Below are 12,391 nucleotides of genomic sequence, written 5' to 3'. Positions count from 1 at the left end.
CTTTTATGCATCCTATCCCTTTATCTGCCAACAGATTTACACTGGTAACTTGAACATATCCTGCTTTTAGAGTCTCTTCCTTTATGTTAAAACTTACCTAATATAAAAGTACCCAGAGAAGAAGAAATGAAAAAGGTTGTATTCTAATGTATTCTAATGTATGCACATTAGAATGTATGCACTATGTCCTTCACATCTATGAATATATCTATAGTGTGCACATATTCCGGACATTCAGAGGTATTTTCTTGGAGGGGAAAGAAGAAGAGACAGATGAGTGGAATTAAGGTGGCTTCAGTCAAAAAAACTGTGTGATAGGCCTAGTAAGAGAAGTATTATTATTATTTTTTTAATTATTTCTCCTAAAAAATAGGTACAGATAATCCTACAGTCCACATTAGCATATCATGGCCAAGAATTCTAGGTATTAGAGTTGATAAATTATTACTATACTCAAAAAATGATAAGGCTGTCAGCTATGCTCAGTCTCTCTGACATAAGACTACACTCCTGTATAAAGCTCTGTAAAACTGTCTCAATATATACATCTTACATAAAACAAAAACAAAAACAAACAAACAAACAAAAACTTGGCATTAATATACTACTGGCACTAATATACTACTGGCATTAATATACTATATAATAGTATATATATACTATAGTATATAGTATATATAGTATATATACACTATATAATTTTAAAATATATAATTAATATATATAATATAATACATAATATAATTAATATATATAATTAATACTGGCATTAATATACTACTGGCATTAATATACTACAAGTAAACAAAATAGAGCAACAAATACAAATGCTAGTTCAGTTTATTCTTAAGAAGAACAGAGTATATTTAGTTCTCCAAAGAAGATAAGGGTAATTAATACTTTTTAGCTTCAGCAGAGTAAGTTGTATAAATTTTGTGCCAAGACACTTCTGTCAGACTCACTTTGTATACAAAGTAAGTATTGTATGCATGTATACATATATATGCACAATAAGTGCATGAATGAGAGCAATGTTTTGACAAAATCCTATACAAACACTGAACAAATGTATTTGCTGTTGATTGTGATGCCCTAGAGAGTGAACGGGCCCATGGAAAAAGATGCCTTTTGCAGCTCCACAGTCTGGAGAAAAAAATCAGAAATAAAAGAAGTGAGGAAGCACCAAGAGGAATCTGCTTCCAACTCTAATGGCAGCTCTGCTATGTGGATAGCCAATTAGGGACTAAAGAGAAAAATAAACCACACCATGAAGCAGAAATGAAGAAAATGCTATACCATGGGTGCTTACTCAAAGATAATGTTGAATATTTACAAACCTGCATTTATGTATGACCGTGTGTAGGAGAGCTTTGAAATTATGATGCAAGTAAAAATAACTGTTTTCAGATACTTTAGGCATGACTCCATGACAAACCTCTTTATTCTGTTTGGGTTATACAAGGAGGTGACAGGTACAATTGTGCATGGAGGTAACCTTGCATCTCTGCTCCACTGCAGTGTGTACTGATATCTTCAGTATATGCATATTCCTTGGCTCAGACATTTTTTGGTCTCTTTCCTCTCCTCACACCAATAAAATATAGGAGGCTTAATAAAACAATCAATAGAACTTATGTGAGTATTTTTTTTTTCACCTAAATTTGTACCATCCCTTCATGCATGAACCTGTACAGAAATGACTTATGGAATTGCATACATCATCCTCAATCTAGACCAAATATTTATTCCATGTGAGTTAAATTAAATCACATTTTAAACTCCTATTGATTCCAGTGGGGCAGAAGTGCACCTTTTCAGCAAAATAATATAATATTTGCTTTTCTATCAATTAGTAAAAATGAATTAATGACTTTCATTAAACAGAATGTATCTCTCCAGTGTCTTGCATACAACAGAGTTTTATTGCAAAAAGTCATACAAGCTTGAGGAATACAGGTCCATGTGTGTGTGTGGAGTTATTGTTTGTTTTTGTCAATAACAAGGACAATTCCTATACAGTGATAGGAAATTCTAAAATGTTATTATTGAAGTGGTTATTGACCATATTACTCAAAAAAAAGAAAGTATGGCAGTGCTGCTATTATACTTAGAGGGGGGCAGTTTCATTACCAAAGAACATCATTGCCTTTACTGTAAAGTTACCTCTAAATACATTCTGTGAAAGATTGGATTGTATAAAATACACAGCTCTTCAAATCTATTTTGTATGCATGACTCAGCAAGGTAAAAAAAAATCAATGGCTAATGCATGATTTGAATATACTCATAAATAAACTTAGTAGTAGGTTAAGATACTGTGGTAAACCTGGACTGTTTTTGCTAATTACGTTTTCAGTTAAGGACATGGCTGCATTTTACAATGAATGCACTATGCAGTTTAGGATTGAGTACATATACAGGAGTACTGGAAGGATAACTGTTTAGAAAGTGTGCTTGGGAAAGTATACAGTCTTGCACAGGATAACAGCAGCATCTTTAACCACTGTTTTCTATAGTCAGGAGGCACAGCAAAATGCAAACAGCTAGATCTGTAGTTGCTGGAAGATTAGGAAAATGATGTGTAAGACTTTATTTATCTGACTTAGAGAGTAGGTCAGAGAGAAAGCAAAAGTAGGCAGGTTTTCTAGGTGTAAAGATATTCTCTGTGGCTTTATGGAAGTCACACAATTCCTTTGTGGTGTGCATCTACAGATGCATCTACAGTAATTAAAGGCTCTCAGATGCCATCTGATGTTTAAGTGTACATATTTTTATTATTTTTTGATATATATATATATATTTAATTGTCTGCTTACACCTGAAGTGACTAGGCTTCAGCAAGATTTTAGAAGTTTCATTTCAGGGATTTTGTTTGTGTTCACCATGAAAAGTAGAGATAATTAACTGGGTTTAACCTAGTATTTTTAAGAACAGGTATTTACTGATTAAAAAGCATTGACTTTTAACCAAAAACTACACAGAACTGTCACCTCACACTGTTATTTTTATGTTCTTTCTAGCTTCTGATGCCATGCTACCTCTAATCCTTCTGTATGTATTGATTTATTTCATTATTGTATACTTTTATCAATGTGCTTGCTAATGTGAATAGTTAATATCTGCAATTAATATAAAAACTCTCCTATAGTATTCTCTAATCTGTCTTCTGATGTGACATTCAGCACATACATAGAAATCAGAGGTCTAAATATATTCGATGATTAGGGTAATAATGCTAATTAAGGAAGTACAACATAAAATTTCTTACCTTATTGAGGCAAAAATAGCATACAAATTCTATACTTCCTTATCCCCAGGCATAACTTCGAAAGGAAGAAAAAGAAAGTGAGTTGCAGTTTTCTGAGTTCTGGGACTCAGCATGAGTCTATTGTGTCAGCATTGCTTCGTGCTATAGTTATGAAGTTGCTGCTCACTCAAGGAGAATACCCAGATCTATTGTATTCTGTCCCAAAGCAGCTCTTGTCATGAGCTCAGTGACAGAAGAGCCAGACAACAAAGCTGTGTTTCACTTAGAAACTCTTTTATACAGTCACTTTGAATCCACACACTTGCTCATGTGGTTGTACCCAAAGGGAAGCCTTTCTTCCTTACCAATGATTTAGAATAATGTCTAACAGAAGTAATGTAAGATAGATATCTGGAGAAACTCTTGATTTCAAGAGGTTCAAAAACCCTTAGCCTGCATGAGAAATCCACTGGTGTTACACGTGGAGTAAACTTTCTCTTGCAATACAATTCACCACAGCATGGAAAGTCCATCCATCTGTTTTTCTAGGCGGAGGACAAAACTTAAGTTATCTTGCTAGTATTCATTTAGTACTATTATATACTACTATTCATTTATGTCTAACCCTAAGGCAAGATAGGCATTGTAATCTCAGGAAAATGTCCTTTTCTCTATCCAAAACACTTACTGATGTAAAATAGTATTCTTTATTAAGAAGCATATAAATTATTATTTTAATTTTATACAATTAATTAATAATTGATTTTATATAATTATTATTATAATTTTATATACTATAAAATAGTATGCTTTATTAAGAAGTGTGTCTGTGTGGTTGTGTGTAATTTCAATTTTACTGTCAGAGCATTTCTAATACTTTCAAATGTTGCACCACAGTTCCAAATACATGGACAATTTAATTCTTAACCCTTTTTCAGGACATTCCAAATTATAAAATAATGATGTCCTCACAAGCAAAACATGGTTGTTATTGTGCCCATGCTTGTCACTGGATGTCATTTAGGTCATCTATTCTGAAGACAGCTCCAGCCCTATTCATACAGTGGCCAATGTACTTAGCTCCTTGAGCTGTTTGTCTTCATCACAACTAGGAAGAAGAAAATCATTGAAACAAACCGAAGTGCAATTTATGAGTAATCTGCTGAGATCTACTGATGCAAACTGAAAGCAATGCTTGAAGTATTTAAGTACTTTCAGTGAATTGACATATTTAACTTGAATTGGCATTTTTTTAACTTAAACATTGAAATCTGGAGATAGTCTTCCATTTTGTGGTGGTTTTATTAAGATGGGCAGCTGAACTCCACCACAGCTGTTCCCTCTCTCACCCTTCTCAAAGGGAAAGGAGGAGAAAATACAATGAAAAGGGATCAAAGGTTGAGGTAAGGACTGGGAAATCACTCAACAATTATCGTTATGGGCAAAATAGAGTCAGCATAGGGTGATTATGCTGAGGGGTCTGGAGAACAAGTCTTACAAGGAGACTAACAAGTCTTACGAGGAGCGGCTGAGGGAGCTGGGGTTGTTTAGCCTGGAGAAGAGGAGGCTCAGGGGAGACCTCATCGCTCTCTATAGGTACCTTAAAGGAGGCTGTAGAGAGGTGGGGGTTGGTCTATTCTCCCACGTGCCTGGTGACAGGACGAGGGGGAATGGGCTAAAGTTGCGCCAGGGGAGGTTTAGGTTGGATATTAGGAAGAACTTCTTTACTGAAAGGGTTGTTAGGCACTGGAATAGGCTGCCCAGGGAGGTGGTTGAGTCGCCATCCCTGGAGGTCTTTAAAAGACGTTTAGATGTAGCCCTTAGTGATATGGTTTAGTGGAGGACTTGTTAGTGTTAGGGCAGAGGTTGGACTAGATGATCTTGGAGGTCCCTTCCAACCTAGACGATTCTGTGATTCTGTGATTAATGGAATATTAATAATAAGCTAGAGCAGTGAGAAACTAAAAACAAAGTAAAAACACCTTCCCCCCATGCACCCTCTTCTACGTCCTCCCCCACCCTGAGTGGTGCAGGGAAATAGGGAATGGGGGCTGCGGTCAGTTCTTAACGCTTCATCTCCACTGCTTCCTTCATGGTCACTCTGCCCCTGTTCCACATGGAGTCCCTCCCATGGGATGCCGTCCTTCCCAAACTGATCCTACATGGGCTTCACAGGCATCAGCATTCCAGAACTGCTCCAACATGGGTCTGTACCACGGGGTCCATCCATCAGGAGCAAACTGCTCTAGCACAGGTCCCCCACAGGCAGCAGCTCCCTCCAGACCCCCTGCTCCTGCGTGGGCTCCTCTCCATGGGCTGCAGCGCTGTCCCAGGGCCTGCTCCTGAGGCAGCTCTCCATGGGCTGCAGCCTCCTTCAGGCCACATCCACCTGCTCTACCGGGGACAGCCTGCTCCACCAGGGGCCTCTCCACAGGCAGCTGGGGAACTGCTCTGTGCCTGGAGCACCTCCTGCCCTCCTTCTGCACTGACCTTGGGGTCTGAAGTGGTGGTTCTCACTCCTCACTCTCCCAGCTGCTGTTGCCCAGCATTTTTTTTCCCATTTCTTAAATCTGCTCTCACAGAAGCTAAAACAACATTGCTTGTTGCCTTGGCTCTGGCCAGCAGTGGGTCCCTTTGGAGCTGGCTGAAGCTGGCTCTGATCTGACATGGGGCAGCTTCTGCACTCTTCTGAAAGAAGCCACCCCTGTAGGCCCCCACTATCAAAACCTTGCCATGTAAACCCAGTACACATTTCTAATGCGTAATGTAATTATATACTAAAGATTTTACACCTTCTGTGTTGACAGGACCCCAGAGCAGAAAAAGCTTTAGCAAAAAAAAAAAAAAAAAAAAAAGGGAGTCAGAACATGCTAAATCATTATGTATATGTCAGCTCTATTAGTAATATAATTTGAGTGATCTCTATGAAAAGATAAAGGTGAGCTACAAATGGATTTAAAATATGTGCAGTGAGTATTTCTGAGAAACATTATTGAAAATAAGTAGTCATGGTCTCCAGATTTTATTTCAGGACCATATAGTGAGCTATAATTGATGCACTAATTAAAGTATACACTCAGAGAATTGGTTTGGGATAGAGAAATGGAAAAGTAGAAGAAAAAAATCCAGAAAAGAGGAGAAAAGAAAGCCAAATTGCTACAGCTGTATTTGATGAGAAGACTGTTTTTCAGATATGAATTCCTTTTACAAAAACAAAATATCCAAGAAAGTTAATAATGGAAAGACAAGTGGAAGACACAAAGGAGCATTTTTAAAGGCATCAACATAGATAATTTAGATAACTCTCCAGTGTGGACTTGATTTGAAAGAGAGATCTGAACTGACAATAGAGCAGCTCCATCTTTGTGTACTAGAGTAGTGCTTTTTTCAGTTCTTTGCTTTGTATAGATGTTTTAGTTATATTAGAGTTTAGTCAATAATTTATTTTACCAAAGTAAATGGTAAGATTGGGATGGGAACTTCTTTGAAATCTGTCTGTTTAAAACTCACATCAAAGAAATATGAGATACATGAAAAAGTTTAGTGGAAACAATCACAGAATCACAGAATGGTTGAAGTTGGAAGGGATCTCTGGAGGTCATCTGGTCCAAAACAGATACTCAAGCAGGGCCACCTAGATCAGATTAATGTAAGCGATGAAGAAAAATCACTGGAGTCTACAGACCAAGGGTAGTTTGGCAGTCTTCATCACAGAAATTTGTTTCCTAAACTACAAAAAGAAATTCAAAAACTCCAGAAAGCAAAGACTAGCAAATCATTCCCTGGATGTTCCTTCCAAAGCAGAAGAAATCTTATTGGTCATGGGCATTTTCCAGCCCAGTGAACATGAAAGCGATGTACAGACAAGCTGAATATTGCAAAATTTTGTCAGTTCTTCCTAATGCTTCCTTTACTTACTTTCATGATGCAGGCAGTTTTCATACCACTTCACAAGGTGGAGAAATCTTGTAGGATATGTAGAGGCCCACAGCTTCCATTAGGCAGAAAAGCTAAGGGAATCATCTCAACACTGTGATAGATACTAAAAAATGATTTGCCACATTCTCACAATTGAAACATTTTGTGAGAAACAAAAAAAAAAAACAAAAAAAAAAAAACCAAACATAAAACCAGAACCCAATAAAACCACCACCAACAACAATCACAACAAAAAAAACACCAAAAATACAGGAAGAAAGGGGCGTTATGATGCTTAATGTGTCTGGTTCCTGTGCCCCCCCTACACTGCTATCTTTGGTCTGAACTTCTGCTCTGTTTCTGTTAAGTCACACAACTTTGCGTTAATTGAAGAGAGAGCATTTGCTCACATTCCTACTAATAATTTCTATAGATAGAGTCTTAGGTATAAATAAAAAAGTAACATTTAGAATTAAATTGCATTATTTTTTAAAGTCAGTTCTTACCAAATAAATCAGGCTGCTAGCTAGTATTTGTGTCTAATGTCTGGCACAAAAAATATAGATCTTTAGACTATTTCAAATCAAAGCACATATAGTAATGTCAAAATAAGTATTTTTTGCTAAATAATCCTGAGTTAAAATAGGATTATTATTATTATTATTATTATTATTATTATTATTATTATTAAAAACAAACTCTGCTTGACATAATTTAGGATAGCTGAATAACAACTGAGACAGTCCATCACTGCTGACTTGAGAAGCACTTGAAAGACCTTATAGTTAGTAGGTCTTTAATTCTGTTGCTGGTAAAAATGTTTAGTAATTTCAAGCCAGTGTCTGGAGACATGTACTGATGCATGTACTTAAGAAAACCTTCTTTTTGACACATTTTTTTTTTCAGATGTTGCTAATCAATCAGCAATCAGAACCCTATTGCTTTTCTGCTTGAAGTACCATGTTGTGGTACTGTGAAGAACCAAGGTGTTGGTTCTGCATTAAAAAAAAAAAAAAAAAAAAGGCTACATTTTGTAGACTTGGAGGCTTCAGTGTGAAGTTCTGTTATGTCAAATGAATCAGAAATTTTTACTTTTATCTGGATCTGGGTGACATACTACTTTTGAGCTCTTTGCTCATTCAAATCTTAAATTCAGAGTAAATGTTTAATGGTTCATTTTAGTGAACACCATCAAAATAGAAAACATTCCTTCATTTTGATGATGAGTTCTGTATGAATTCACAGTTTCTTTGTGAATGGCATTAGATTTACATACAGGTAGAATACTGACTGACACCTACTGGATTCTGTGACTGATACTGACACATTCTATGACTGATGCTGATTTAATCACTAGGAAATGCAATTTGATTGTGATCATATACATTGTGGCTCAGTAAAGCGACTGTTTCCTGACTGATCTACAAAAAAAATTTGGAGAGCTTTTCTACCCATCTACCCATAATTGATTAAGTTCTATCTAAAAATACCAAACTAAAAAAAAAAAAAGTTAATATTTTAAATGAAGAGAAATATCTAGCATGCTATCTAGCCTACACTTTTGCAGTGCATCATCTAAGTTGCATCCTCTGTCAGAGGAAACAAATATTGTTGTGCTGTAATTTAATGTTTATGCTACCAGACAGAGCAGGGAGCTTTGAAAACCATGTTTTGTTTTTGTCTCAAAGGCCAAATTTATTCTGTCAAAGCATTTAACTTCATCAAAACTTTGTGCTGAATTCTGTATTAATATGCAAGGGGAGTTCCATAAGAGTTATGGCCTGTCATATTTTCAACAATACCCTACATAATGGCTGCAATATGCCTGTCATAAGCTTATCTTGTATCAGCAATGTCTACAGTAATGCAGGACTCAGACCTTTTAAATAATTAGATAAATGTGTATTGTTGACAGGAGCTGCTGGTTCTAACTTTCAAAAATAACCACTATAACACACAATCTCTAGTGACTGTCTTCTACACACGTATATCTTGCTCCCCTTTCTATATGCTTTCAATATTAATCATAATATGATATATTTGTTGTGGGTAAGATACTATGCAAAGCTATATATTTTGTTAACTTGTGTGTGGATTGTATACTTAAGGAGAATCCCAGAAGTCTTCCTGCAGGAATTTATGACAGTATTCCTTTTGATTTCAACAAAACCCACAACAGCCTAGTTGTTTAGCAGGCTTCTGCACATGTGTGTAGTACTATTTCTGAAAGAATGAGTTTAGGTCCAAAAATGGTGTAGCTACATCAGCCTGTCATTCTGCTAACATGCTAAATTTGCTCTTCTGGACAGCTTTTTTACCCCAGATAGAACTCAAATGTTGTTGGGTACTAAGGAGCTCCTAGTGTCCAGCCAACATTATCCACAGCTAGCTCAGGTATTGCCATAAAGTGCAAACAGAGGGCAGATTTATTATGAAGTAATCATCCTTATAAGCACTGCCTGGTGTAATGTATATATTTGAATCATGTGAGTTAATAGCACGGACTTAATTTTGTAAGTTTGTTTCTCATTGCATGTTCATTTGCCCTTATAAACATGTAGATATAATGAGTGTAATGATTTTGATGTGAAAGGGAAGGTATTTATCACTTCTATTCTGCTCTAGAACTGGAGGGAGGAAATTTGTATGTGCCACTGTAGAGAAAATGTCTAGGAAATTTTTTCAAATACTTTGGGTAAGTACTAGCTGTCAAAGGAGTATGCCAGTACTTAAATAACCATATATAAATTAATCTCAGCATTCTATCTGTAGAGTTCCAACCTTGTATGAACAAGTAGGCCAATACAGTATTCTTAAGAATTTATTTTGTGGTGTTCACACTGAGTACTAGATTGTGGGGTGTGATTTACTTCATCAAATTGCAGTGACTAGCACCTGAGCTAGTCACTTAGCCTCTCCTTAAAATCACAGGCGTTGCTTGTAAGACATGATTCATCTCATCTTGAGTTTTATGTATGATTAACTCTTGAAGTGTTTATTTCTTTCCACTGATTTTAAAAGAAAGTCTAGGCTACTAGTTCAGGTATAGATACTTTTGAGGTAAACACCTAAAGTTGTGTGATATCTCACAGTGTGGATATCTTGAAAAGACTGAAAGTTTTTATGGGGTAAAATATATAATATTTTAAAACCCAAAAGGAGCCCCCCCCCCTTTTTTAAACAACAACAAAAAAAACACACAAAAAAAAACCCAAAAAACAAAAAACAAAGAAAACAAAAACAAAAGTGCTATGAATATTTGAACCTTTCTTCTACTCAATCTTCTATGCAGTTAAAGGAAATTTAAGATTTATTTTTAAACTAATGCATTGCTTATAACATTATGAACATCTGCAGTTACAATTAATAAAGTAAATTATTACTGTGAAAAATCCTCACTGAATTCTAACAAAAAATCTATCTGATTTTTTTGAGTATTTATTCCATACAATATAATAAGAGAGAGAATGGAGACAACAGCTTTTGAGAAAATGAACTACATAGGATTTTTTCTTTTGTAGGAGGAAGGAAAGAAGATAGTGTATTAAGCATGATTTGGAGGACTTTTACCAAGAATTTTATGGAGTGATAAAGAAATAGAGGAATCCTACCTTTCCAGCAGAAAAACAACAATAAAAAACCCAAGTGAAACAAAACAAAAACCACTACCATCACCACCAAAACCATACCAAGAATAAAAACAACCTGCCCAGCTAACTTTTGATGAGCTACAGAAATTTCCAGTATTTTTATATTATTTTTATATTTTTAAGTTTTTATATTATTTTAAGCCTCTCACATAGTCTCCCTAGTGCTTCTGTCTCCTCCTAAGCTTGTAGCTCTTGTGTTGTGAAAGTAAAAGGGAATACTAACTAAGAAAAGAGAATGAAGCACACATTTACCAACTCATCATGTCCCAATGGTGCAAAAAACCTATTCCTTAAACACCAACATAAGCTGTCTACTCTTCACATAACAGGCAGTGGGATGGTTAGCCCTTGGCACCAGAGACAATCACATTATTTATCAATCAGGGATTTTGGAGGACAAAGCTAGAACTGGTGCACATTCATTAACGTTCATTGTCAACAGAGCTAAACAGATGCAGTTTACTCAAGTTGGAAGCACTGGACTTTTTCCTGCTGTACAAATAAAGCCTTTCCAATATCTCAATAGTTTATGGACATAATTTTAATCCATCTATTATTCTGGTATTTAAAATATGTGAATGATTTATTTAATATATAGCTAGTTACCATTATATGGATTTTTTCCCCTTCTCTTTTGTTTTTCTCTCTGACATCAAATATGACGATATTATTATAACAGAATTAGCTTGCTGAGGTCATACGCTGAATATGTCATATTCATGCTGGTAATTTACCTGTGGTACATATCTAAAAAAGTATATTTTCCTCAAAAAATGCTCGTCATACTTTTCTGCAAATTCTCAAACTAGGAAATTCAATGAATTCTGTATCTTTCATGAATATGATAAAATGTTTTGCTAATAGTGATGATAACTACAGAGAAATCTGCAGGGATTTATTTAGTCTTGATGCATGTGATGAGAAAATAGGGACATGTAAATCACAAGGGTACTAATTTCTTCAGCTTCTAATTTACAAATTAATGGCAATGTAAAACATGAACATTTAAATTAAACAAGAGTAAAGATAAATCATAGCTACCCTGGAGCCTTTTCTGAAAAGAGTCTTTTGGTGAAAGGAAGGTAATCTGATTTTCTGTACTTCTTGAATCCTCATTTGTACTCCTGTTGTGAGAATGTTTTCTAATCAAGCACATGAAGATTTTTTGCAGTCTTTGAAAATTCACAAATGAAATATTTCAATGTTTAATGAAGGAAAAGGCTGTATGAATATCTACAGATGTTGGACTAACTAAGTTTTTGGGTAGTTTGAATTTTTCAAATTCCAGACTTCAAGGGGAAAACAGTGTGCTACTTTGTGTATGTGAAAAAAAAAAAAAAAAAAAAGCAAAACACCATATCGATATAGGCACTTTTTTCTTTGCTCTCTTGAGACTTTGTTTCCCTTTGAGGAAGCCATATTTGCATGGTACAACATTTCAAAGCAGAAAAGATACCTATTTCCTAAATGTGGCATAAGGAATTTTTCACACTTCTGGAAGTTACATGGTTATCTGGTCTTTGGTAGCACCTGTACGTGTTCCACGCAAACTACAACACAGCACTAAAAATCTTAT

Source organism: Anser cygnoides, chromosome 2 (assembly GCF_040182565.1).
Source record: "Anser cygnoides isolate HZ-2024a breed goose chromosome 2, Taihu_goose_T2T_genome, whole genome shotgun sequence".
Classification (NCBI taxonomy): Eukaryota; Metazoa; Chordata; class Aves; order Anseriformes; family Anatidae; genus Anser; species Anser cygnoides.
Note: the sequence above shows the minus strand (reverse complement) of the source record.